Below are 26,269 nucleotides of genomic sequence, written 5' to 3'. Positions count from 1 at the left end.
TTTTAAAATTCCTTGATAAATTCTCTACTTCACATTCTCGTGTGTGTGTGTATGTAACTTTTGATGGAGTTCAGGGCCTTCTTCACTTGTGACAGGGGTGGGTAGTACTACTAGTGATTGAGTCCAGGGATCACAGAGCTACATGCCAAGCCTCATTTACTTAATATTGTATTTCTATTTTGAGATTGTTTTGTTTTTTCTTTCAGGCTGTCTTTGCACTTATGATTGTCCTGTCCCAAATTCTACAGTGTCTGGGATTCCAGGCATACATCACTGTAAGCTTGCCTTTGTTTTTTCTTTTTTCTTTGCCATACTAATAAGTTATTGTCTCAGCCATTAACTGATTATTAGAACATCTTTCAGGATTGTGAGTGGCATTTCAGCCAATGACGTGCATACTAGCATCTTGCAAAAACTATGCAAGAAGATGTGAATATGGGGATTTATTATTTTCATGAGCATCACTGATTTTCCATTCCACAGTTGAGAGTAGTTCCACTAAATAAATAGCATTAGTGCTCTTGTAGAAGAAGAAAAATATTTAAAATATAAGTCATCCTGGCACAGCCACTGTTGGTGATTTTTACACATCTGCAGAAGTGAGTTTTAGAGGACCAGGTTGCTGGGAGTTCCACTGGCAGTAGCGGGTGATAGGGGGTGATGATTCAGGTGAGAAAAGTGTCAGGTACTGGTTTAGAATTCTGCATTTGGGAACTATGGGTGTGGTAGCTCAGTGGCGGAGCGTTTGACAAGGTTGTGTGAAGCCTTGGATTTGATCCCCAGCACTCTCAAAAACAGAGAAAGAGAGAGGAGAGAAGACATGAAGGAACATTTTATGTACACTTGTGCCATTCAAATGAATTTTTTTGTGTGTGTGAATTCAGTAGGGCCTAGTGGAAACATTCTGCAAATGGCAGTCGCTATTTGATTCTCCTCAGTCAGGGAAGCCACACCAGTGAGAACAGCTCCTCATTTTCAGGCTTCTGAAAGCCCCTCAGTGTGTGAAAGGAGAACTCTGGGCACCAGGATTAGGAGAAGAATCTTGGAGTTCTCTTTTCCACTAGCTTATGGATGATATCAGAAAAATCACTTCGTGGGCCTCAGTGTCTTTTGAAATTTATTTTTAGCTGTACTACTTGAGTCTTAGTGGCTACTTAGGAGCTCTGATTTTAAAATGATGATGAGGGAAGGGTGAATGTGTCATTGAGTGACTTTGAGGAACAGAGTGCAGTACTCTGAGGCTGTCCCAGGTCCCAGCCTGGAGAGTCATGTGCTGAGCTACAGACAGAGCAAGGTTATGGGGGCTCAGAAAAGAGGCTGTCAACACTTGCTTTGAGCTTTGGACATCTGCAATGTGAGCCTGTGGCCTGGAGCCTGGGGGAGCCACATCCTCACTCCCACTGGCCCCAGCATGTGTGACTGTCTACTGACTGCAGCAGCCCTGTCCTATGTGCTCTGTTCCATTGTGACTATGGTGCTTAGCTGTCTCACATGTCCCCCTAAACCTGCCTCCTTCTGTGACAGGCTTGAAGATCACTCTGCTCCTGCACTTCTTTCTGCTGATGACACTGTGTCATGTGGTGGGGTCCCTTCCCCAGGAGCCGCTCTCACTGGTGGCATCACCTCAGGTTTGTGCTTTTTCCTTTTGCCTGCTGTCTTCTTTCATCCTCCCCCATCCTCCTTCCCAAAGAACTATGCCCTCCACAGTTTCCTTTCCTCTCTCTGGGCAGCTTGCTGCCTAGAACCATGTGTGTTCTCTCTGGGGACTGAGATGAGGAGGCCACAATGAGGCTTGTCACTGTGGTGTGGCAAGATGGCTGACCTTACCCGGGTGATTCTTACAGGAGGGCAAATCACTGCCTCATAATTGTCTGTTTGGATAAACCAAATCATGCTGCCAATGACTCCAATCCCACTGATAGAAGCAAGTGAATGTTTCCTACTGGGTCTGCAGTCATTAGGCCGAAGAGTCAGTGCAGGTCACTGCCCATGTGCCTGTGTCCTGTCCCTGCATTTATGGGCTTACTCAGGAAGCAGCAAGTCATCCCTAGACTCATGCCAGGCTCTTCCACAGATGGCGCTCAAGATCCAGGAGGCCCAGTGTCTGCAGCAACAGTGACACCAGCTTCTGTCCCACTTGTGGCAGCATGCAGAGGTCTGGTGTCAGCTGACCTCTCAGAAAGACACACAGCTCAAGTTCTGTTTCATACAACAGCTCATGGTGCAGCTGCTGTGTGAGGAGAATCAGGCAAGAGGAGACCCAGGTAATGGAGCTGTCCAGGTTCCTGCATGGAGGACTCGGCTACCTCCATGCCTTCTCCATGTTCTCATCCTACCCACCACAGCGTCTGGAAGCCACCAAGCAGCAGAAGCAGCAGTCATCCCCGCTGAGCCTCCTCGTTCTGCGTTGGCAAGGTGAGTGGAGGTGCCTGAGGGCAGAATGGAGCCTCAGGAGGACTTTTGGTGACAGAGGCCTTTATAGTGCTGGGGTGGTCATTGTCTCCCAATAGGACACATCAGCGTCAGGGTGGAGAGTGTCTGGTACTTCTCTTGTGGGGTTGACCAGAGATCATTCTGGCAGCTCCCAATAGAAGATGAAGGGGACAAAGAGGACAGGCATGTTCAACATGGACCAGTGTGACCATTCCTGGGACAGACTAGATGCCAGGGTGAGCTGCACTGGTCTTTGTCTTTTGTCTGTGCTACCTTCCCTGCTTCCCTTTATGGTCCCTTTGGACACCCCAATACCTTGGCCTTCCCCACCCTCTGATTTCCCTGGACCCCATGCCTTCCCTGGGAGGCAGCAGACACCATCCCCTTTGGAACAACAGATGCTACCAACAGACAGGGAGCTTCTTTGTGCCCTTTGCTCCAGCTTGTCTTGAGCAGTCCTCCCACAAAATCATACTCTACTTCCTTCAGGCAACATTATTAATGAAGATTTCACCAGTGCCCAGGAAGCACTCACTTGACAGCATCAGCAGCTGAGGGAACAGAAGCAGCCATGCCAGTGCCTGGCTTGCCTGGCAACCCTGACCCAGGGTGAGCCTGAGGAGGTGCTGGCTCCAGCAGAGAGGATGACTGCCTGTCTGGGCAAAGCCACCAGGCTCGAAAGCAGGCCATGGCAAAGCTGACAGTGAGTGCGTCTGCCCTGCTGGGCTGGGTAGAGAAGGTGGGAGGAGGGCCATCTGGCTCCATTTGGCAGTCATGCAGAAGATGGAGCTCAAGGAGAGCTGGAGGAACTGGAACATTGTTGCCTACAGCTCTCTGGGACCACATGTGCCTTCAGTGGGCTGGGCCAGTGTCCCCAGCAGCAGAAGCTGTGAAGTGTGGGGATCAGGGAGCCCTGCGATTCCAGCCCACTGTCCCCCTCCCCACAGCAGAAGACATTTGTAAAAAGTGTCTGCTCTCTTGCAGCAGGGCTGAGTGGCATCTTCCATGCTTGTTGCCTGGATGCTGCTCTGAGATCACAAGGACACTGCCGTGTGTGCTCCAAGGGCATCTTACCACAATGGGTCACAGACTGCAGCCCAATCTAATGGGGAGGGAATGTGGGGGTACAGTCCCTGAGGTTGCTGACCTTTCCTGTCAGATCCTGCAGAGGTCCTTCTCTAGTCTCATGCCCATGGGCTGGGGTTGGTGGTCCTGTCCCCTAGTGGTAAGAAGTATTGGTACCATTTTTGTGAGTATTTTATGGGTAGTTGCATGCATTTTATGTTACAGCAGAGCACATCTTTGTTCTCTAAATTAGGGGATGACTACAGAGTCCAGGATGAAAGCTGGTGTCCTAGAGGGGCTTAAGGAGACCCTGAATGGACTCCATAAATTCCATCACAAGGATCGGGGACAAATCAAGAACAGAGAGATTTGAGAGACAATTCTCCTTCACCAAGATGTTTGTGAACATCTGCATATTTCCAATCACATGTCAACATCTCCCATTCTATAAAGCTTTTGAACCTCCCTATAAGCAATATTGTTCTGTCAGGTAATTTGCAGCTACAAACCTAGGTAGCGGCATTAAAAAATGTTAGCTTGCATAGTCTGATTTTACATTGAAGAAATGTAGATCATTGGATCATTCAAGGCTCGCCATGGCTTGACCTCACTTGGGATTTTTTTGTTGTTCTTCTTCTTTTTTTAGTACTTTCCTTTTTATGACAAGATAATGTTTGTGTGCATACCGTAGTCCAAATGACAGAAAACTATACCCAGGGTCAAAGTCTCCCTGATTCCCATTTTCCCAGGCCCATAGTTGTTGCTTTTACTTTCATATTTTACTATTATTAGCTCTCAATAGTTTCCCTATAGTTTTACATTTAATTTATCAATGTGAACAACTGTTTTGCTGACTTTCATAAAAGTTTTATTTCTCATCGCACATTATCCTTTTCCTCTTCCCACTTTGTGAAATGTGCTCTGTGTTAATTTAAATTTAGCAATATTCATAAAAGCATAGGGGAGACTGATTAGACAACAGTATGGGACTATGGAAGAGAAGAAAATAAAAGGGAGGTTAATTGTTGGGTTAGATATCATCAAAATATGTGACATGCATGTATGAAAGTAACACATTCAAACCCAATATTTTGTAGAAGTGTATGTAACTAATAAAAACTTTATGAAATACCTATCTCTGCTGAATTTCCTTATTGTTTCTTATGCTCCAGTGAATAGCAGTATGTTTGTGATAACTACTTGTTATTTTTGAGAAACATTTCAGTTAGAAGCCTTGCCCCTGGGTGATTCCTACAGGAGGCTGACTCGCCCCTCCGATATTCCTTTCTAAACAGCACTCTGACTCTGCCAGTGGGCCCAGGCTCATGACTGTAAGCAAGTGAGTATCTCCTACTGGGGCATCAGTAGGAGTGATCTGGGCAGGATATTACCCGTGATAGTCTTCCTCACCCATCTATAATTGTAATTTTATAGCAAGACATTTTAAAAATCAATCAGCAGCCTATTACTGTGTTGAGACAAGATGTGCTCACCCTGCCTGTCACATAATTAGATTGCTGAACCTAGTCAGTCTTGACGATCTATGTACAGCTGCTTTTCATAGATAGCCTGTGTCACATCAGCCTGTCCCACTAACAGCTGCAAGGACTATATTTTATCATCTAAAAATATAGCCTGTTTCTCTAATGTGTTTCACAGACTTTCTTCCCAGGACAAAATAACCCAGTCAAAGACACACTTAACTTTGTGCACTCTGCTCACACCTTCTTTCCCAGAATGTCCCTGCCTCATAACAATTTCCTTTAGTTAGTGCTGCCTGACAATGTATGACTTAGTGCATGTAACTAATTACATGATAACCTCTTATCAGCTTTTGTACTGCCTGCTTACAAAATCTATATGAATTCCTGCTTGACTCTCAGTCAGGGCTGGTGACTGGGAACTGATGCCTACCAGCCTACTAGCATAATAAATCATTGTCTTCCAAACTCCGTGGTGCAAAGTGCCTTCATTTCAATTCACTACTGGGTTTCTGCAAAACATCCACACACACGCTTACCTTAGTAACATTTATGGTTGCTGAGTCAAAATATCCAACAGCCACAAGTTGAAAGCTCATAGTTTGCAGAGCTTTTGGTCCATAATCAGCTGGCTCCAAGGCACAGTGCAATGACAGAGGGGGCATCACAGAGGAGAACAATCCATGGCATGGAAGCAAGCAGTAAGCAGCAAGCAAACAGCAGCAGCAATCCTCCCTTTTATATCCCAACCAGGGTACAAACAACTGGATTGAATCTTTTCATCTCCCACACCCAAAATTATGATAAACTAATTAGGGCACTAATTCAGTGCCACACACTTAATCCCAGAATCGTACAACCTTAAGGTTCATGTCAGGACTAGGATTAAGATTAGGACTAGGACTAGGTTTCACCATGGTTAGGTTTAAGGTTAATGTTACATTTAGGATTAGGACTAGTGGTAGAGCTAGGGTAGGAGCTAGGCCTAAGGTTACCCTTCGGGTTACTATTAGATTTAGGGCCACTGTTACAATTAAGGATAAGTGTATATTTAGGGTTAAATTTACAGGTAACTTTATGGTTACATTTAGGGATATGTCTATAGCTAGGGCTGTGGTTAGGGCTAATTCTAAGTTGAAGTTAGGTTTAGGGCTATGGTTTTGATAAGTTCAGGAGTAATCCCATCACTCCCCCAATCCTTGGGAGCTCAGCTACAGATCCATGTACCTTCCCTTTGGAGATCGTCCACAGCCTTTCACTTCCACTGTCAGATCTCTGGCCTTTCCCAGGACACTCTTGGTGTCTGAATAGAATACAGAGGCCAGGTGTTGACCATCTGATGGAGAGGGCTGGGGACCACACACACAAGTCCATGAAACTGTCTAAGGAGGCTCTCAATCTGGAGGACACATGGCCAGCAGGGGAGGGGCTAAGGTAAGTGCCAGCTGAGCCAACCCTGGGCTCAGAGAGCCAAAGATACTTCTCTGTGTCCCTGGTCCAATCACTCTGCCTTGCCTCAGCCTCTTCAGATACACGTGCATGCACACACACACACACACACACACACCTATTTATATATGCAAATATAGAAATATGAACATGCACAATCATTCTTCCACACAAATGCTCAAACAGGTACATAAAGATACATGCATATACTCAAGCTGTCATTCTGTGGGGGGGGGGGGGAGGTCTTGTTCTATTGCCCAGCTTAGTCTGGAATTCAAAATCCTCCTGTTTCTGTCTTGGGAAGTAGCTGAGATTATGGGAATTCACCACCCATTGCCCAGCTTCATGGGCTACTTTGGGGAAAGTGGCATCACCTGGGTCATTATTAGCAATTCACTCCTCCTGTTGCTCAACTTTATACTTCCTGGAATTTGAGGCATCAGATGCAGTCTGAAGCTGGCTCTTCTTTGGGGTTTTGTCACTGCTATGGGTAATTGTGGTTGAAAGGTGATGGCTGATTTCCAAGCAATTTAGGGAGCTCTTGTTTCAAGATGGGAAGAGCCTGGTGTTGGACAAAGCTGTCTAAGAAAGCCTGTGTTTGTGAAGCTTACATTTTTCTGTAGGTTCTGTGGGATTCTTTCCAGATTATGCAAGCTGGACTATTCATTGAGCAACAGATGGAAGGGCTTGAGCACCTGTGGTTTTCTGGGATGATGTTTCTTGAATGCTGTGCTGGAGTCAGGGAGATGGCAGGTTCCTCATGGTAGAGTCAGGCTGGTCCAGGCCTTGTTAGAGGATGTACCTGATTAGTAGAGATATAGATTATCTCAGGGAAGATCACATTGTTCATGCTTGTTACTTTTGGGGAAGGAACCTGAGCTGCTGAGAGCAGGGAACTGTGCATTGAGAAGGACAGGGCTTTAAGAGTTCCCTAGTGGGAACACTTAGAAGAGGTAGGGCTCAAGGGTTTCAGCAGGTGAGGGAAGGGAATTAAGCTGGTCTCAGCCTGGCATTTGGCCTTGCATCTTCTCCAAAGTAAAGGTATACATATGGGATGGAGAAGAGGCCTTTCTCATCTTCAGCCATGTGATATGTCAGCCCAGGGAGGATTCTTTTATCTGCCTGATACAGGGTCTCATCACCTCTTTTGGGCAAAGGTTAGTCCCTGTGTGGGAGGAGAAGATAGGGAAGTTCCACTTCCTGAATTTATGGATTTATTTTTCCCTTTGGAGAAAGAAAGCCATTTGCCCAAGGAGTTTTGACTTGTTGTCTTTATGAGGCATGATCTCTCTATGCAGTTCTGGCTGACCTTGAGTTCACTTATGTAGTCCAGGCTATCCTTGAACTCACAATGATCCTTCTGCCTCAGTCTGTCAAGTGCTGGGATTACAAGCATGCACCACCATGTGCAGATTCCAAGGAGTTTCAGACCCATTCAACTATTCTTCCCTTTGAGAGATGTAGGTCTAAGTTAAGGCAGCAAGACTCCAAGCCCTGCTTGGGTGATAATCAAGCTCTGGGAGGGTCAGGGAGAAGATCTGGTGTTTGCTGACAGCAATCAGAGAAAATGAGGTGTGGAGGGAGGTAGGAGGAGCCACAAAACAATTGATTTACTCTAAGTTTTATCAAGTTCTAAAGTGAGAATAAATTGTAGTCACTGTGGTCACTTTGGCAAATAAGGAACAATGAGGTTTGCCTAGAGATGGGGAGGAAGGAGGCAGGGTTTTGGGAGAAAGCAGGATGGGCAGGTTGAGCTTGGGTCACAGGGAGCCTGAGTAGTCAAGCTGATTCAGTTATCGTGTGTAAATACAGGAAGGGAACCAGAATTTTTAAAAAGTTTTCATTTTTTTGTGTGTGTGGGGCATTAGTGGGTGACTAATCTCACAGGTCAGTTTGACTCAGCTAAGAGATGGCCAGGTAGCTGGTGAAACAGCTTTTGTGGATGTGCCTGTGCAAGGCCTGCCACGAGAAATTAGTATTTGAATAGGTAGACTGAGAGCCACCTCACCATCATGGGTAGGCACCATCCAGGCTGTTGTTGGCCTGAATCCAACAAAAAGGCAGAGAAAGGGCAAACATACTTCCTCTTTTGGAGCTGCACCCCTGTCTTCTTTTGCCTGGGCCAGCAGCAACCCTGGATCTCAGGCTTTCCCACTGGACTGAATAGTACACCAGCTGTCCTGGGCCTCTGGCTTCTCAGCCTGTACTATCAAGGGAGCCGAATCCTCATTATAACTCTCCTTCTGTATATCTACAGATCTCATATTCATTCTGTTTTCTCTGGAAAGTGCTAAGGGAAATAGAAATTATAGCTGGCTATGGTGGTACACCCCTGTTACAGCAGCATTCTGGGAAACAAAGCATGCTGGCAAGTTTCAGCCAAGCCTGGGAATTTTAGTGACTTAGAGGGACTCCGTCTAAAAATTTTAAAAATGGAAAAGAGGCTGTGGTTGTAGCTAAGTGTGAAGGCAGTGCACTCAGTCCCCATTACTGCAAATCCAAACCAAACCAACAACAACAACAACAAAAAAAAAAAAAACAAATAAGAATTACGTGCTTCTTTTTAAAACCACAGGGAATAGGAAAATATACAGTGAACCATTTCCCTTCTGTTTTAAATCCCAGCCATTCAATTTTCTTCACCAGCAGCAATCAATTTTTATAATATGTTATTCTTCCAAACATAATTGATGCATATCTAAGAAAGAAGTACATAAGTATTTTCTCTTTTACACACAGATTATTCTGTATTATACATACTGAGTTATTTTGTTTTATCTCTTTTAATTCAGAATAAAAGGGAGTACATCAGGCAAATACATTATTTTCTTCATTTTATAGATGGGGACATTGAGGCATGGAGTGGTTAAGAATCCTAAATCTGAGGTTAACAGATTTTGTAAGTGATAAAGATCTGAATCTGGGGAAATCTGATTTCAGAGACACAAATCATTGGAATACATAAAAAATCAGTGTTTTTTTTTTTGTTGTTGTTGTTTTTTATTTTCGTTTTTCCTTCCTATTTTTTCTGGTACTGAGGGCCTTGACACTACGCTACATTCCCAGACTTTTTGATTTTGAGACAAGGTCTTGCCGAGTCCCGAAGTTGCCCAGGTAGGCTCAAATTTACCAGCTTCTCTAAGCAATGGATTACAGGCATGCTCCATCATGCAGACTTCCAGGATTTGTTTTGCAACATTCCACCAGTAAAATTTGTAAGTCAGGAACATAAATCAAGGAACTGATCTTTTTAACATTAACTGAAAAGTACTATGAGCATTAATTTCCATAAGTAATATTCCAGCAGATTTTAGAATTTTCATTTCTATTTAGAACTATGCATCAATAAATGAGCTATTTTTTCCCTACATACATAATTGCTTTTCATATGTGTCTAGTTTAGCTCTTTTTTTCCACCTGTCCTGCAGATTGAATGCAGAGCCTTAGTACTGAACCACATCCCCAGTCCTTTTAGATGGTGTTGTTGTGGTGGTATTTGATTTTGAGACAAGGCCTGATAAAGTCACTAAGCTGCCTCAGCTTCCCAGAGTGCTGGCATACAGGTGTGACCACCATGCCCCGGCTGCCCTGGCAGGTGAGGCAGCTCAGTGGTAGGTTGCTTTCCCAGCATGTGCAAGGCCCTGGGCTCTAACTGCAGTACCACCAAAAAGGAAAAACAAAAAATATAAGCCAATACCTAGAAAATAAGGTCAGCACAACAAAGGAATCATTATTTAACTTGAGATTACATTTTCTTTCAAGGTGATTTTTTGCTTTAAAACAATTGTGGCAAAATACGTATAATACAATTAATCGTTTTCATGTTCAGTGGCATTAAATATATTCACATTGTTGTGCAACTGTCACTACCATCCTTCTCCAGGACTTCTTTTAATTTGCAAAACTGAATTTGGCCAGGGTGGGGCACACACCTATAATCCTGGTGCTTAGGAGGCTAAGGCAGGAAGATGGCCTAGAATTTGAGGATGGCCTGGGTACACACTGAGTTCAAGTCCAGCCTGACCAGCACAAAGTACCTTCTTTCAGAAAACTGAAACAAAAAACAAAGAAAAGAAGCCAAAATTCTGTGACCATTAAATTGTAACATCCCAGTCCTCAACCTCATGGCAACTCCTGGCATCATCATGCTACTTTGTTTCTATAAATTTGACAAATTTAAGTATCGTGTTTCAGTTCACTGGTATAGTATTCACCAGTGGCTTATTTCACTTAGCATGTCTTCAAAATTCATGTAAGTTATAACAGTATCAGAATTTCTTTCCCTTGTGAGGCTAAGTAATGTTTTGTGCTGTATATCACATTTTGCTTACCCATTTATCTGGTAATAGACAACTGAGTTGTTTCCACACTTCTATTATGCATTTTTTTGTTGTTGTTGCTGTTTTGAGCCAGTGTCTTGCTAGGTAGTCCAGACTGACCTTGAATTCATGGAAATCTTCCTGTCTCAGTTTCCTGAGTGCTGGGATTACAGGCCTGTGCCACCACACCACACACTATGACTATGCATAGTGTTAAATACCTTGCTTTTTTTGGGAGTTTGGGGGGGGTTGAAAATAAGATCATACTGTGTAGCCCAAGCTGGCCTTGAATTCGCAATCCTCCTGCCTCAGCTTCCTGAGTGCTGCATTACAAGTGTGTGACATTATGTCTAGCTTTATTTAGTTATTTCCCGGGAGGTTGAATCTATTACCTCATACATGCTAGGTGAGCACTTTATGACTGAGCTCTACTGGGTGCCCCCCATCCTGATTACTACAGTTTCCTGCTGTAGACTTTATTTTTCTCTTTTTTTTTTCTTTTTTTCTGGTACCGGGGATCGAACTCACGACCACCTGCTTGCAAGGCAGGTACTTACGCCGCTGAGCTAAAGCCCCAGCCCCCAGACTTTATTTTTCTAACTCACAAAGTAGAATTAACTTGTCATATGGTAACAATTATGCTTCAATAGTTCTGGAAAAAAGTAAACCACTATTTGCTGCTTAGTTAATGGTAATGTCCTTAATTCTTTGATTCTGGGACAGGGCCAATCAGTCAGTTTTAACCAGGCATGATGGTGTGCACCTGTACTCTCAGCACTTGGGAGGCTGAGGCAGGAGGATCACCATGAATTCAAGGCCAGGGGGGCTACATGGTGAGCTCATGGGCAGCTGAAGTGCATGCCAATGCTCTGTCTCAAAAACAGTATAAAAAAGTAATATAGTCTCTGTCACTTTTCTTTTACCCTAAGCTTTTCATTATGTTCAAAAGTCCCTTCGCTATGTGAGAAATCCTTTTGTGTTTTCATTGTGAGAAGTATGATCATCCTCACAGCCTGATTCTACCATAGAATGTAGACTGATTCATTTTTTCTACTACAGTACTAACAAGCAGATGTGTTGTAAATACAAAGAAAATACATTGAGTTAATATAGCAGTCTTATTTCACCTGGACTTTCATGTGAAATTATTTATTATTATTATTTGTAATAAGGTTTTACTGCTTTCTTATTCACTAGAGGCTAGCTGATAAAGCTTTTAGTATATTTACAGATGAATTTAAAACAGCCTTTTGGGACAAAGCTCGCCTAATATTACTGTGTAAAATGTAACTGAGTCAGTTTTTTTTTTATCAAACTTTGGTAAATAATAGTAAGAGCTTGGGCTCGGGAGAACCCTCAATATTCACTCTGGTGTGAGTATGTAGCACTTAGTCTATTCTCAGAGTAATCACTCTGTCTTTTGATAGATTCTTTTCCTTTGCTGATTTCTGCTCTGGTTAGAAACTTGTAGCTGCCACTGTAGCTGGGATGTGTTTTCTTCTCCCAGAGAACAGCTGTTCTCTGCAGGCTCATCATTGATGGTCAGGAAACCTGCAGCAGGCTGTACCCTGAACGTAGCTGGGGGCCTGTATTTGTGGAGTCACAGACTGGCCCGAGGCCAGGAGTAATTTTAAGCTCCAACCACCATCACCACTTGTGCCTCCTACCCCAATTTGGCGCTGGAGGCCTTGGTGTGCTAAACATGCAATGGTGGTGAACCTATGGCACACGTGTCACAGCAGGCTGTTTGTTATCATTGAAAACCTAGAAGGTTTGTTGTCACTGTCCTAACCCTGCAGTCACACATGAAATATAGGTACCTAGGGATGGCTGTGAAAGCACGCCAGCTTTTGCGGGAGGCAAGAGGGCTGACTAGGAAGCTGACATGTAGAAAGAGAAACAGTTCCCTGAATGTTCTCTGTGGACTTCTGTTACCTTGAGTGCAATATATCTGAGACTTACTAAATACAACGTAAAATGTAATAAACTTTACTGAGAACCTTACATGGTATACTTGGGACTTATTTCTTGGAGGAATTTATATGTTTAAAACTCCTTTAAAAGTACATTTTCTTGAAATTCTGGTGTACATTTTTGCCACTAATAATAAGAAAATTCTCTATGTAATTTTTTGGGGGTACTGGGAATCGAACTCAGAGCCTAGCACTTGCCAAGCAGGTGCTTTTGCCACTGAGCTAGATCCTGGACCTTGTAGGATTCCGCGCCCCCCCCCCATGCTGTGTCTCAAGTTCAGGGCTTTGTCCATGGTAGGCAAGCATTTTTCCGCCTAGTTACAACCCCAATCTGACCTTTAATTTAAAAACTAGTGCTGGGTGTGGTAGCATTTGTATGTAATCCCAGCACTTGGCAGGCAGAGGCAGGAGAACAGTGAGTGCAAGGTCCTGTCTCAAAGAAAAGTAGCAGCTGCCGGGTGGCACATGCCTGTAATCCCCTCATAAATTTACTTAATAAATGAAACTAAAAGGTGTAATGTTGGGACAGCTGGGTTTGGTGGCACACACCTGTAATCCCAGCACTTGGGAGACTGATGACTGGAGGACTGCCATGAGTTCAAGGCCAGCTTGGGCTACATTGTGAATTCAGGCCCAGCCTGTACTCTAGGGGAGACCCTGCCTCAAAAAAATTGGGACTGAGAGATGGAGAATATGCTATGTGTTAAAATTCATAAACAAGTTTTCATATTAGCACGGTCTTTCTCCCCATCCTCCTTTGGGATTTGGGAATTGAACTCAAGACTTTGGTACTGAGCCACATCCCCTGCCCTTCCTATTCTTCCTTTTGAGGTGCTCTTGCTAAGTCACTGCTAAGTTGCCTGGAGTGGACTTGAATTTGTGATCCTCTTGCATCAGTCTCCCAAAGAGCTGGGTTGCTGGTGTGTGTTACCATACCCAGCTAGGTCTTTGTTTCTGTCCTGGCTAAGAGTTGAGGCTCTGGGTACTACGGCAGTTGTATGTTTACATTTTTAGACAAATTGCCAGACGTATGTTGAAGCTAAAGCAGAAAGATCACAAGTTCAATGTCAGCCTTGACTAAGAAGTGAGTCTACCTTTCAAATTTTGAGGGCTGGAGTCAGGTTTCATGGTACACACCTGTGAACAATCCTCCCAGGAGGATCACTTTGAGTTCAAGGCCAGCTGAACTACATGGCAACATCCTATCTCAGAAACACCCCAAATAAGTAACACAAATTGCCAGCTGAGTGCTGTGCTGTGTTCCTGTAATCCTAGCCATTTAGGTAGCTGAGGCTGGAGGATCACAAGTTCAAGCCCAGCCCGGGCAATTTAGTGACTTAGACTCAGTGTGAAGCTCCTGGGTTCGATCTCTATGAACACAAAACAAAAATAGGCTCAGTACTGCATTACTTCATTTATTTAACACAGAAATGACAACATAGGAAGGGAACTGATTGGTTGCCAAGGGCTCAGGGAGTGGTGAAAAGAGGGATCTAAGACAATGTAAGGGCTTCTTGTGATGGAACTTGAATTTGGCCATTGTGTGTGCATGTTTTGTGGTACTGTTTTTTGTTAGTTTTGTTTTGAGACACTCTCACTGTGTAGTTCAGTTTCTTGAGTTCACTGGGGTACTAAGGTCTGAAGTCTGGGACTTTTTACCACTGAACTACATTACTAACACCCACCCTTTTAAGTCAGGGTCTCGTTAAGTCATTATGTTACCCAGACTATAATCCTCCTGCCTCAACATCCCAGAGTTCTGATATTACAAGGGTTTACCATAACACCTGATTCACAGCCATTATAATTTGAAGGATAGTCTCAATGTCAAGGCTGACCTTGAACTTGTGATCCTTTTGTTTTAGTTTCATGACTATTCGAAATATAAGGGTGTACCACTGTGCTCCACTGTTTTCTTTTAATGAAAAATTAGGTCTGGTAACTTTATAAAGAAATGAGGTTTATTTTGGCTTATTATTTTGGAAATACAAGGCTAAGGGGCCACATCTGAGATGGCTTTGCTGGCTGAGCTCTGAGGTGGTGCAGGGCATCAGCTGGGGTGGTCACCTATGAATGTGCCACTTGATCATCCTCTTTATAGAGCCACCAGTAGTTCATGGAAATCACATGGGATCTCTCTGTATTATTATTTTCTAACAATTCTGTATAAATCTACAGGTACCTCATGATGAACAGTTTAAAAATATTACCAAATAGTATGAAAAGCTATAGGTAGAACCAATCAGATGCAAAATGTTAAAGGGTAAATAGAGTTGAAATCAAAGAACAAAAGAATAGAAAAAATAACAAAAGTTAGTACTTTAAAAGGTATATATACATCTATTTCTCTGCTGGCCCCTGAGACAGAGTCTTGCTATTTAGTTCAGACTGGTGTTGAACTTGCTGTGTAGTTGAGGCTGGCCTTGAATTCTGGGCAATTTTTCTGTCTCAGTCTCCTGAGTGCTGGCTTTATGAAGCCTGTGGTATCATGTCCAGCACCTTTTCGCATTTAGCAAAACTGATCAAAGCCAAAAGAAAATAATGTAAATAAATGCACATGTAGGGGAAACAGCTACATGTAGGAGCAAAAGCTTCAAATTACTGCAGTATATTTACATTTTAGAAAACCTAGATGAAACTGGGTAATGTAGCACAGGCCTGTAATCCCAGCACTGTGGAGGTGAGGCAGGAGCATCACTGTAAATTAAAGGCCAGCCTGGGCTGCATAGTGACACTGTATCTCAAAAACAATAGAAAACCTAGATGAAATGCATGTATTATTATAAAGACTGGAAAATATATGATGCCTGCCAGGTGGAGTGGTGCACACCTGTATTCCCAGCGCTTGCGAGGCTGAGGCACGAGACGGCCACAAGTTAAGGCCAGCCTGAGCTACAAGGTGAGATCAAGGCCAATCTTGAATACATTAGCAACACCTCATCTCAAAAAATAGTGCGACAACTGGTACAAGAATAAAACAACATTGAGACAGGGAAACGCATTAGAGAAACTGCAAAGGTCACAAGGCACCTCTTCCTTTCCTAGGTCTAGATATTTAAACTTGCTTGTGTGTGTGTGTGTGTGTGTGTGTGTGTGTGTGTGTGTGTGTGCTGAGCCTGATTCTTGCTATCTAGTTGTAGCTAACCTAGTGACAGTCCTGTTTGGCCGGATTATATTTGAGTGCCACTATACCTGGCTAAATTCTAACATTTTTTAGAACCAGTTCATTCTTGTACAAGCTTTTCCAAAAGATAGCTAAGTTCATTGCATGAGGGTAAGGCATTTTGATCCTCAAGTTTAATAATAAAGCAGTAAGTATATAATGATACAGAATATATATATTCATATCACTTGTGAACATTGATACAAATACCCTAACATGTCTAAAGTCAGCTCTTACATAAAGGAAACATACATCAAGAGTGTCTTTCCATACCACAGAGGAGACTCACCATTAGAAAAACCTATCTGTTCAGAGGAGAGACATAATTTTTTAATAGAAACAGGAACAATTTTGAAGCTGGGCATGATGGTGAGTATCTGTAATCTAAGGAAGAGGATTACTGAGAGTTTGAAGTCAGCCTGGGTTACATAGAAAGTTAAAGACCACCCTGAACTACACAGCCAGGCCCTGTCTCAAAAATAAATTTTTTTAGATAGGGTTGAACGTCTATACAAGTACATGATTAAAAAGTCAATAAAAGAGGGGAACCTAATTTGATAAATGGTTTACCTGATATGTATAATCGATGTTTTTTAAAATGGTGAAATCAACTTGTTTACCAAAATATCAAGGCACGTTTACCAACGACAGCCAGGAGACTGGAGGAGAGCAATTTCAGGATGCTCAGGAGCAGGGACACGGCCCAGGGCAGGGCACACATGACAGCTGGGTGTGCCTGTGGTGGTGGCAGCGGTACAAGATTGGCAAGAGGATGGACAGGCAGCATTTGGTTCTCAGACCTGCAGTGTAGTGATTGATGGCCGCATTGCTACAGTGTGAGAAGCTGATGGCAGACAGCATCACCTCCAAGGAATGGAGCAACAGGAAGTGGGTGGCCAACAAGCTGAGGCTGTAGATGGAGCAAGCATTGCTGTGCTTGTGGAATCTCACCAGCCAGAGCACAGCAGCTTTTGCCCGCCCCCTGCTTTCAGGCTAGGCATCAACTCTGGGACCTGTAATTACTTGGTCACTGTGCTCCTTGTCTCCCCTCCCTCAGGCCTGCAAATCCTCCCATCCTGCCCGAACTGGGCATTGAACTCGGGGCCTCAGTCTTGCTTGGCAAGCCCTCTATCCTAAAGCTACACATCCAGCCCCACAAATGTCATTCTTGATGCAAAACTTTAGACCCATTGTCTTTACAATGGGAGGCTAAGTATTCCTGCTCTCATTTGATAGCCTGCCAGTAGTGTGCAGAAATATAACGTGAGGTTCAAAGATTTGAAGAGAAAAGGAAATCTGAACTATTTTCAGATGCAGAATACAACAGAATAAACAAAATACAGAATAAACAAAACTAAACGCATGTATTCGAAGGACTGCTGGATGCGACTTTATAGTCTGTCAAGAAAAAGTGGGAGTCCCCATCTTCCCAGACAGTCTGTGCAATGCCATGCTTTACCACAAGGTGGCTCTCCTCTGCGGAAACATCACAGCTGCTAAAAGAGATGACCATATTACTAAGTTTTTGTTGGATCACTGAACACAACAGTTTGCAGTCTCACTGTTTGAATGTCCACTTTGTATGCTTTAATCCTGTAACTTGAACAACTATTTCTAAGATGACAATATATAGTCTATTAACTAGTGATTTCTTACTGTTTTTATTTTGAAATTCTGTATTACTTGTACCCTTGTACTGTTTTGTTTTGCTTTAAAAAAATGTTCTCGAGAGGAGGAGCTGGGCAGATCTGGGGTGCCCTCACCGGCCTCTCTGCGTGTCTGGAGGACTCTGGATATCTGCGCCCAGACTGCTGGAGTTCCCTCAGGCTTCCAGGTGCAGTGAAGGGGAGAGGTGGGTTTGAGGCTTCCACATCAGCCTCCCCATTCCGGCTTCACTTGGAGACCTGCTGAGCTCCCGATAGGTGGGCTGGCCCACACTACCAGCCTAGCCCAGCCTGTTTAGCTGCCACGCCTGGCCATAGGCCTGCAGAGGAGGAGCTGGGCAGATCTGGGGTGGCTGCATCGGCCTCTCCATGTGTCTGGAGGACTGTGGATATCTCTGCAACCAGGGAGGGTCCACCAGTTCCTGAAGCACTGCGGCCTGTGGTGAGTACCCTAACCCGGCTGCGATTGAAGAACTGTGGAGCTTCCAAGGGGCAGGTGGGTGCACAGTGTCCCTGAGGCCCAGCTTGTCTGGAACTGCAGAGTTCTGAGCAGGCAGAGGAGGGCCACTGGTTCTGTAGGCCCAATGGCTTGGGGTAGCGCGGCGCCAGAGTCTCAGTAGCTCCAAATATAGAAGGGGATTTTCAACAGATCCTGAGGAAGCTTTCAAATAACACTTGAAACACAGAAATATAGGAAAATGACAAAACAAAAGACCAAATTACAACCTCAAACCTCCAGCCCATCTCAAGAAACCCTAGGAGCGATGTATATAGAAGAAAATATATCCCATCCACCTCATATATCAGACACAATAGCCACTGAAATTGACAAGCAACTCCAGGAAGCTTTAAAGAAATTCAAACTCGAAATAATCTCCCAGATAAAAGAAGAAATGATAAAAGAAATGAAAGAGATTCTAAATATATCTAAAGAAAACACAGATAAAAAATTGGAGGAACTAAACAAAAAGATAGAATCCCTAGACGAGCAATATAAGAAACAAACAGAATACATAATGCAGATGCACAGAGATATACAGGAAATACAAAACTCCACTGAAAGTTGTAAAAACCACCTTAATGAAAGTGAAGATAGAATTTCAGACCTTGAAGACAGGATTGCAGCTAGTGAACAGGAAAGGAAAGATCTTTTGAAAATAACAAGGAATCAGGAAACAACAATTCAACAACTGCAAGACAATGCAAAGAAGAATAACATAAGAATGATAGGGATTAATGAAAGAGAGGGAGACAACATGAAGGATGTCAGGAGGATATTTAGAGAAGTAATAGCTGAAAATTTCCCAAGCATGAGATCAGAAACTGACATCAGGATCAGTGAAGCATATAGAACTCCAAATAGTCATAACCAAAATAAAACTACACCCAGACATATAATAATCACCATCCCAGAAATCCAACACAAGAATAGATTATTAAAAGCTGTCAGAGAGAAAAGACAGATCACTTATAAAGGAAAACCTATCATAATCACAGCAGACTTCTCAGCACAAACGATAAAGTCAAGAAGAGCATGGAGTGAAGTATTCCAGATCCTAAAGCAAAATGATTTCCAACCAAGACTGATATATCCTGCAAAACTATCATTCAAAATAGATGGTGCAATATGATACTTCCATGACAAAGAACAGCTGAAGAACTTCATGAACACCAAACCAACCCTGCAAAAAATATTGAAAGACAGTTTAGATACACAAAGGAAAAAACCACTAAGCAAAGCAAATAATTAAACAGAACAGAAAGATAAAGATGCAACAGCAGAGAGATAAGATTCCTACAATTAACCAGCATTTAACAGTAATAACCATTAATGTAAATGGTCTCAATGCACCAATCAAAAGAAACAGACTAGCAGAATGGATCAAGAAACAAAATCCAACCATATGCTGTTTACAGGAAACCCATCTAACCCAGAAAGATACTCACAGACTGAAAGTCAAAGGATGGAAAACAATTCTTCATGCAGCAGGAATCCAAAAAAAGGCAGGAGTAGCCATTCTGTTTGCAGACAACGTGAACTTTAAACCAACAATGACCATAAAGGACAAAGAAGGTCACTACATACTCGTAAGGGGAAAACTCCAAGAGGAAGAGATAACTATCTTAAATATATATGCACCAAACTCCAGAGAACCCAGTTATATAAAACAATTATTAACAGAAATGAAAACTCAAATTATCAGTAACACAATTGTAACAGGAGACCTTAATACACCACTGACACCAAGGGACAGATCAACCAGACAGAAAATGAGCAAAGAAATAACAGAACTGAATCACACCTGTGAACAAATGGGTTTGATAGACATATACAGAATGTTCCACCCAACAACATCAGAATACACATTCTTCTCAGCAGTACATGGATCATTTTCTAAAATAGACCATATATTAGCTCACAGAACATATTTAAGCAAATGCAAAAGAGTTGAAATCATCCCTTGCATATTATCGGATCATAGCGCTCTGAAATTAGAAATGACAAAGGATACTGCAAAAATTCCGCAAACACATGGAAACTAAATAACACACTCTTGAGTAATCAGTGGGTCACAGAAGAAATTAAAGAAGAAATTAAACAATACCTAAAAGAAAATGAAAATGCAGATACAACTTACCGGAATCTGTGGGATGCAATGAAAGCCGTTCTGAGAGGAAAATTTATTGCACTGAGTTCCCACATCAGGAAAACAGAATGAATACAAATAAATAACTTGATGCTACACCTCAAACAGCTAGAAAAAGAAGAGCAAGTCAAGCCCAAAGCCAAAAGAAGAGAGGAAATTATAAAAATCAGAGCAGAAATCAATGCAATAGAGACTAAGAAAACAATCCAAAGAATCAACGAATCAAAGAGTTGGTTCTTTGAAAGAATAAATAAAATCGATAAGCCCCTAGCCAACCTTATTTAAAAAAGGAAAGAAAAAGCTCAAATTCATGCAATAAGAAATGAAAAAGGAGAAATCACTACAGACCCAATAGAAATACAGAGGATCATCAACACCTATTTCGAAAACCTCTACTCTCAAAAGCTTGATAACACAGAAGAAATAGACAGATTCTTAGAAGCATATGAAGTACCAAAGCTAGATCAAGAGGATATAAAACTGTTGAATAACCCAATCTCTGCTAATGAAATTGAAAATGTAATTGGGTCCTTGCCCACCAAGAAGAGCCCAGGCCCAGATGGATTTACTGCAGAATTCTACAAGAAATATAAAGAAGACCTAATGCCGACACTCCTCAAACTATTCAATGAAATTGAAAGGGAAGCAATCCTTCCTAAGTCATTCCTGGAAGCAAATATTACTCTAGTACCAAAACCTGAGAAAGACCCAACTATAAAAGAGAACTATAGACCGATCTCCCTAATGAACACAGATGCAAAAATCCTCAATAAAATATTGGCAAATAGGATCCAGCAAATCATCAAGAAGATTATACACCATGACCAAGTGGGATTCATCCCAGGAATGCAAGGATGGTTCAACATACGCAAATCAATAAATGTAATCCACCATATCAATAAAGCCAAAAATAAGAATCACATGATCATTTCTATAGATGCAGAAAAAGCCTTCGATAAGGTCCAACACTTATTCATGATAAGAACTTTACAGAAAATTGGAATAAATGGTCTTTACCTCAATATAATAAAGGCCATTTATGACAAACCAACAGCCAGCATCATACTAAATGGCCAAAACTTGAAAGCCTTTACTTTAAAATCGGGTACAAGACAAGGATGTCCTTTATCACCACTCCTATTTAATATAGTACTGGAAGTACTAGCCAGAGCAATTAGGCAAGAAAGAGAAATAAAAGGGGTAAAGATAGGAAAAGAAGAAGTTAAATTATCATTGTTTGCAGATGACATGATACTCTACATAGAAGACCCCCTAAACTCCATTGAAGTACTCTTAGATACAATAAATAACTTCAGTAATGTGGCTGGATACAAAATCAATACTCAGAAATCAATAGCATTCCTATACACGAACAACAAAATTACAGAGAGGGAAATAAGAGAAACTGGACTATTCACATTAGCAAGCAAAAAAATGAAATATTTAGGAATTACTCTTACAAAAAAAGTGAAAGACTTATACAGTGAAAACTATAATACACTGAAAAAGGAAATTGAAGATGATCTCAGAAAATGGAAAGACATCCCTTGCTCATGGATAGGAAGAGCAAACATTGTGAAGATGGCCATTCTCCCAAAACTGTTATACAGATTCAATGCAATCCCAATAGAAATACCATCAACATACCTTATAGATCTAGAGAAATCACTCCTAAATTTCATCTGGAACCAGAAAAGACCTAGAATCGCAAAGGCAATTCTAAGCAGCAAAGACAAAGCAGGAGGCATCACGATCCCTGACTTGAAGTTATACTACAAAGCAACAGTAGTAAAATCAACATGGTATTGGAATCAAAACAGAGCCGAAGATCAGTGGAATAGATTAGAAGATACAACCACAACTACGAACACACTCAACCACCTTATTTTTGATAAAGGAGCCAAGCAGGTTCACTGGAAGAACGACAGTCTCTTTAATAAATGGTGCTGGAAAAACTGGCTCTCCATTTGCCGAAAACTAAAGCTAGACCCATGTCTATCACCATGTACTAAATTAAAATCTAAATGGGTCAAAGATCTGAATATTAAAACAGAAACACTAAATCTATTGGAAGACAAATTAGGTAGAAACCTTGGAGACATAGGAGTAGGTAAAGAATTCATGAACAGGACTCAAACCACACGGGAAATACTTCCCAGAATCAATAACTGGGACCACTTCTTATTAAAAAGTTTCTGCATGTCAAAAGAAATCTCCAGCATAGTGAAAAGAAAACCCACAAACTGGGAAAAGATTTTAGTGAACTCTCTCTCAGACAAGGGCCTCTTGTCTAAAACATATAAAGAATTAAAGAAACTCAGACCTCCAAAATTCAAAGATCCAATCCAAAAATGGGCATCTGAGATGAATACGCAATTCTCAGATGAAGAAATGCAAATGGCAAATAAATACATGAAAAAATGCTCATCATCACTGGTCATTAGAGAAATGCAAATTAAAACCACACTGAGATACCATCTCACTCCTGAAAGAATGGCCAGGATCAAGAAAACCGACAACAAATGCTGGAGAGGCTGTGGGGAAAAAGGAACTCTCCTGCACTGCTGGTGGGAGTGTAGACTGGTACAGCCTTTGTGGAGATCTGTCTGGAGATTTCTCAAAAAGTTGGGACTGGAAATCCCATTTATTCCAGCTACTCCACTTCTAGGCATATTCCCAGAAGAACTGAAAGCATCATACCACAGTGATATATGTGCACCTATGTTTATAGCAGCACAATTTGTAATCGCCAGATCTTGGAAACAACCCAAGTGTTCATCAACTGAGGAATGGATAAAAAAGTTGTGGTATTTCTATACAATGGAGTATTATTCAGCTATAAAGAAGGATCACATTGAGACATTTATCAATAAATGGGCGCAGCTTGAGACCATACTCATTAGTGAAATAAATCAATCTCGCATGTGTGAATACCGAATAGTTTCCCTAATGTAAATAATGATTCAAATATATAAAAATATGTGGTAATCATGATTCCCCATTAGGTGGCCTTGAAGCCTTATAAAGTTTTCACTCATTAATTAGAAAGGCTTTATTCTGGGCTTCTTGATATGAAAATATTTGAAGCTAGAGTATATGAAGTTTTATCCAAATATTTCAAGGAAAAAGACACTATGGTAACTACTATTAAGTCAGGTTATAAGGTGGTGAAGTACTAGGTTGTTGAAACAGTCATGCTGTGACCTCTATTGTTATATTGTTATGTCCTGTTTTATCTCAATCTCCCCCTTATTGTTTCCAAAAAAATTATTTAGTCATTTCTTATGTTTGTCTTAATTAAAGAAAAAATTCAAAAAAATTAGGATATATAAATAGTAACTCTTTTTGATTTCCTATTAACTTGTTTTGAAGTCCTGTAGTACTCCCACGATCTTGTTTTGACTGATTAGACTCTGTTCCATTCTATATGATAGTATCAAGTTTGAAGACATAGGCAACTACTTTGAAGACAATAAGATTCACTAAGATACCCATTCTGGTTTGACTATTGTCTTCTTTGGAAATCCTGTAATGTTTACAATGCCTAAGTTTTATTGGTCTTGTTCTCTACTGTTTTGTCCAACTTTATAATATCTAATGAGATAGACAATTCTTTTTAAGGAAACAAGGGACAACGTTGATAACCATTGTTGATAAACTTGTACTCTGTTCTACACCATGTGCTATGTCTATCTTTGGTATTGACTGACAGCTTTGTTTTACCATATTTGACTGTATTCTTCCCCCCCCCCCAAAGAAAGTAATAAGCACTAAGGAGTAATAAAATCCAAGATGTGTAAATTTTGTTGTAAAAAAGAGAGGGAAAAAAAAAAGAAAAAGAGCTCTAACGGATACAACAGCAAGTGTGTTTGGGGGTGTTAAATAGCTGACTTTATCAATGTTTTTGGAACATTGAACACAGCTGTTTGCAGTCTCCCTGTTTGAATGTCCACCTTGTGTTCTTTGATACTGTGATTTGAGGAACTATTTTCAAGAAGATAGTGTGTAATCTACTAGCAGGTGATTTCTTACTGTTATGTTTTTTTGTTTTGTTTTGTTTTGTCTTTTTTTTTTTTTTTTTGTAGTTCTGTATTGCGTGTACCCTTACGCTGCTTTGGTTTGTTTTGTGTTTTTCTCTTTTTCCTCTTAAATTAAAAAAAAAATGTTCTCAATGGTATTAGATTTTGTTTACTCTTTTGTCTTCTGTCTTCCAAATAATCATGAATTCTTCTGTCTTCCGAATAACCATGAACTCTTTGAGGACAGGAACCAGGATTCCCGATGAGAGAGAAAGGTGAACAACCAGCTATTGGGATTGCTTGTAGAAAATGAAGGATAAAAGCCCTGGGAGGGAGAGAAGAGGGAAGTGCTGGTAGCTGTGCACCTGGTGACTTTAGGGAACAGAAACTGGGCCTGGGGCTTTTCCACTCAGTGATGAAGGCTGGATCTGAAACTAGTAAGGTTCCAGGAGCACTCAGTGCACGGTGGTGCTGCCTATAATCCTGGCATCCGGGCAACTGAAGCCAGCAGGAGGAGCCTGTGAGTGTGAGACCAGAGTGGGCAGGCTGAACTAAACAGTGAGAAGCTGTCTCAAAACCAAACCAAACCAAACCAAACCTAACCAAACCAAACCAACCTGACAAGACAAGACAAAACAAAACAAAACAAAACTAAACAAAACACAACATGAGGACCCCCACCACCATAGCTGTGATACAGTGCACAGAATAGGATGCAAGGTACTCCAGCAGCCACTGCTGTTCTCTGGCCGGGAGAGGAGCCTGCTTGGACCTTTGTTTCTGAAGCTCCATCACATTGACAAGGCTGGCCATGGGCATCAGTATCTCTGCAACCCTAGCAACCCATGGACTGTGAGTGGCGCAGTAGCAGGAACATGATCTCTGGTTTTTTTTTCCCCTATAGAAATCTCTTGCAATTGTTTCTTCTTTGTGGAACCTATTTTGAATGCAGGACTCTTAATTTTTAGAATTTATAACTTTATAACCTCTGCAACACAGAAAAGAATAACTGAAAGCATGCACACAGCTCAGTGCAAAGCAAAAGTGCAGAGCCCTCATTCAAAAACCAAGAAAGTTCTATTAAAGATTCCCAAGCATAAAGGTTTTCCTTTTTTTTTTTTCTTTTGGTACCAGGAATCGAACTCAGGACCTCATACTTGCCAGGCAGGTGCTTATGCCACTGACTTAAATCCCAAGCTCCTTTCTTCTTTGCTGACTTGTCCTGATGTTTCTATTTTCTATTAAATGTTGTAAGTAAAGAAAAATTAAAATCATAAATGATTAGCTGGACATTTTGAGGGGTGGGTGCTGAGACAGAGTGTCATGTATTCCAGGCTGGCCTGGAACTCACTATATGGATCAGGCTGGTCAGTTCTCCTGCCTCGGCCTCCCAAGTACAGGTGATTACAGGTGAGCACCACCACACCTGGCTGAATTTTACTTTCATCTTTATACTGCACAATGCCAGTTCTAAATGCAAATGTGAATCTACATTGTAGAATCACTAAAAATTATGCACTTTTTTTGTAACTTAATAAAAAATTTGGTGCTTTAAAACAGAGTCTCACTTTGTACTTTAGGCTGACCTTGAACTCACTACATAACCCAGGCTGGTCTTGAATTTGTGGCGATCTTCCTGCCTCAGTCTCCTGAATGTGGGAGTATAGGCATGTGTTACTACAGCCAGCTCTGGTTTGTAAGGGTTTTTTTTGTTTTGTCTTTTTGGCAGTTCAGGCTGGCCTTGAACTCACTTTTAGTTAGTCTAGGCTGGTCTCAAACTCACAACAATCTTCCTGCCTCAGTGTCCTTGAGTGCTGGGAATACAGGCAGGTACCACCATGCCCAGCGTTGGTTTGGTGTTTTTGAGACAGAGTCTTGCTTTGCAGGCCAGACTGGCATCAAACTCATCAACCTCCTGCCTCAAGCTCCTGAGTGCTCGGATTCCTGGTGTGTACCACCACACCTGAGCCTTATTTCACCTCTTCATATGGACACCTTCTACCAGTGTTCTCTAGCTCTTTCTTAAGGATGAATAAGGAAGTATTATAACCAAAA

General features: G+C 41.8%; 1 long non-coding RNA gene across 2 annotated transcripts; it reads left to right on the top strand.

Moving 5' to 3' along the window:
• The first annotated feature begins 1,524 nt into the window (after positions 1-1,524).
• Positions 1,525-4,544, top strand: LOC134478237 (uncharacterized). 2 transcript variants are annotated; one of them, XR_010050731.1, is made up of 5 exons: positions 1,525-1,628; positions 2,075-2,415; positions 2,582-2,669; positions 2,923-3,136; positions 3,752-4,544. It is a non-coding gene; the product is annotated as an uncharacterized LOC134478237 (long non-coding RNA). The 2 variants fall into 2 exon arrangements; XR_010050730.1 differs by having other exon boundaries at positions 2,511-2,669.
• The last annotated feature ends 21,725 nt before the right edge of the window (positions 4,545-26,269 follow it).

The sequence above is a fragment of the Cavia porcellus genome, unplaced genomic scaffold (genome assembly GCF_034190915.1).
Source record: "Cavia porcellus strain 051 isolate PalLab524CR breed Dunkin Hartley unplaced genomic scaffold, mCavPor4.1 scaffold_12, whole genome shotgun sequence".
In the NCBI taxonomy this organism is placed as follows: domain Eukaryota; kingdom Metazoa; phylum Chordata; class Mammalia; order Rodentia; family Caviidae; genus Cavia; species Cavia porcellus.
The sequence above is the reverse complement of the archived record's forward strand: the minus strand, read 5'-3'. Positions and strand labels throughout refer to the sequence as shown.